The sequence below is a fragment of the Scomber scombrus genome, chromosome 16, assembly GCF_963691925.1.
Source record: "Scomber scombrus chromosome 16, fScoSco1.1, whole genome shotgun sequence".
NCBI classification, from domain to species: domain Eukaryota; kingdom Metazoa; phylum Chordata; class Actinopteri; order Scombriformes; family Scombridae; genus Scomber; species Scomber scombrus.
Genome location: NC_084985.1, coordinates 2,793,119 through 2,795,618, shown reverse-complemented (window position 1 = coordinate 2,795,618; position 2,500 = coordinate 2,793,119). Strand labels below are relative to the sequence as shown.

At 40.1% G+C, this 2,500-nt stretch overlaps 1 protein-coding gene across 1 annotated transcript in view; it reads right to left on the bottom strand.

The window, feature by feature from the left end:
- Positions 1-2,500, bottom strand: part of LOC133996800 (collagen alpha-1(XIV) chain-like) — a 204,443-nt gene that overhangs the window by 47,456 nt on the left and 154,487 nt on the right.

Genomic DNA, 2,500 nt, shown 5'->3' with positions numbered 1-2,500 from the left:
ACTGTTCCTTCTTTCCTTCCTTCTTTCCTTCCTCCCTCTTTCTTTAATTTTTCCTTTGTTCTTCCCCTCCTTCCTTCTTTCTTTGCTCCCTCCTCCTTCCATACTTGTTTCCTCACTTCCTTCCTTCCCTCCTTCCTTCCTCCCTCTTACTCCTTCCTTCCATTCCCCCTACCTTCCTTCCTCATTTCCTTCTTTCCTTCCTTCCTCCTTACTCATTTCCTTCCTTCCTTCCTCCCTCCCTCCTTACTCCTTCCTTCCTTCCTCCTTTCATTCCCCCTACCTTCCTTCCTTCCTTCCTTCCTTCTTCCTCATTTCCATCTTTCCTTCCTTCCTTCCTCCTTACTCATTTCCTTCCTTCCTCCCTCCCTCCCTCCTTACTCCTTTGTTTCCTTGCTTCTTTCTTTCTTCCCTCCCTCCCTTTGCATTGGCTTTTAATCCCAGTTGAGCTTGACATCCTGAATTTTATTGTTTAACTATATTTTCTTATATTTATTGTGTTTTTTTTATAGTTCATCATACTCATAATTGTTTCTGGTCCACTGAGGTTGTTTTAAATGTGCTGAATAAATAAATATACTAATAAATGTACTTTGACTTGACTTTAGACACAAACATCTAGAAAATAAACAAATTATAACTTAATTTAATTAATTCAAACAAAACAACTTTGCAGATCTACTTTTAATAATACTTTAAAATCACTCATCAAGCAGAAAGGTTTTGTTTATTCTCTACTTTCCTTTCTGGACAAACAAACAGAGAAGATGTGACATGCAGATAATCATGAGTTCTCTTGTGTGTCATTTCTTATCAATAGAACTTCTTCATCTTAAACCTACATACTGATTACAGGCTCTTCCTTCTGTACGTGATGTGTGATGCAGGACGGACCGCAGAGATACTGTGAAGCTGCTACATTTCAATAAAAGCACCGAGTGGCTCTGAGGTATTTTACACACACATCCAATAATCAAATACTCCGCAGGCCTGTGGGAACGGCGGGGAAAACGGATTCTTTAATTGCCAGTGTGCAGAAACGAGGTGATTGAGTGCTTTAAAACTCCCCAAACTGCTGCTTCCTGATAGAAAAGGAGGATTAGTGACGCTGTTACTGATCTGGTCCCTGCAGGAGGAAGCGGCTGCTCTGCTGCTGTGTAAACACTGATTAATGACTGCACCTCTCTCCATGCTTCCCCACAGACTTCCTCTCATTACACACACTCAACTAGAAAAGGCTTTCATGTACTTACAGGAGTATTAGACTGCAGGTGTACATGCAAACATGCACACGTTATTATGCTAATGTTTTTACATGTATGTGTGTGCATGAGCACGAGGGGGAAGACGTGTTTGAGTTGCACAAACAGAGTAATATTGACACAAAGAACATTAGCAACACAAACTAACACATAGATTTAACCTCCTGCTGCTCAATACGTATCGATAATGTTAATAAGAAGGTGTGTGTGTACATGGCAAGATGAGCTATCACGTTCCTGATCTCCATGGTTACCAGAGTAAATGTAATATTTAGAACAATTGTATTCCATTACCTTTATTTAATATAAAGTTATAATGTAAGATCATGCCAAACTAGTTGATATGGTGTTTTATTGACTATTTACTGTTTTTAAGCAAGTTGAATTATTTGGTACAAAGTTTTTATGGTTACACCACTTAGACATTTTTACCATAATCCTCTAATATATTCTCTCTAAATGGATTAAAAGCAGAAATTTGATGCTGGGTCCACAAAAACAGAATGTGTGCAAGTTATTCATACGTTTATTTTCACTTTTTAACCCTTTAAATTTAACCCTCCTGTCGTCCTCCCGGGTCAAATTGTCCCCGTCTGTTTTGACTGTTCCTTCTTTCCTTCCTTCCTTCCTCTCTCTTTCCTTTCTTCCTTCTTTCCTTTCCTCCTTTCCTTTCTTCCTTCCTTCCTCACTCCTTCTTCCATTCCTTCTTTCCTCTCTCCCTCCTTATCTCTTTCTTTCCTCCCCATTACCTTCCTTCTTTCCTCTGTCCTTCTTTCCTCCCTTCCTTCTCTCATTCCTTCCTTCCTCTTTTCCTCCTTTCCTTCCTTCCTTCCTTCCTTCCTTCCTTTCCTTCCTTCCTTCCTTCCTTCCTTCCTTCCTTCCTTCCTCCTCCTTTCCTCCTTACTTTACTTTAAATTTGATTCACACAGGTGTCTTTCTTGGATTCAGAGATGATTTCTTTAAGTCTAAAGATGGATTTTGAGTTTTTATACTTTTCCTGAAACTCTGAAACTAATGAACTGTTCAATAACTCAACAACAGAGGAAACAGAGTCCAGTTCTCCTCATTATGTCGTGTTTTACTCGCCTGTCTTGGTGTTTCCTCCCTTGTAGGCGATGTTGTTGATGGCGTCCAGCAGTCGTTGCTTATCGCTGTACGAGTTCAGCTTGAACTCAGTGCGAGCGTCATCACTGAACTGAGCGATGGCCACCTGTCAGAGAACCAAAACATCGCTAATGAAC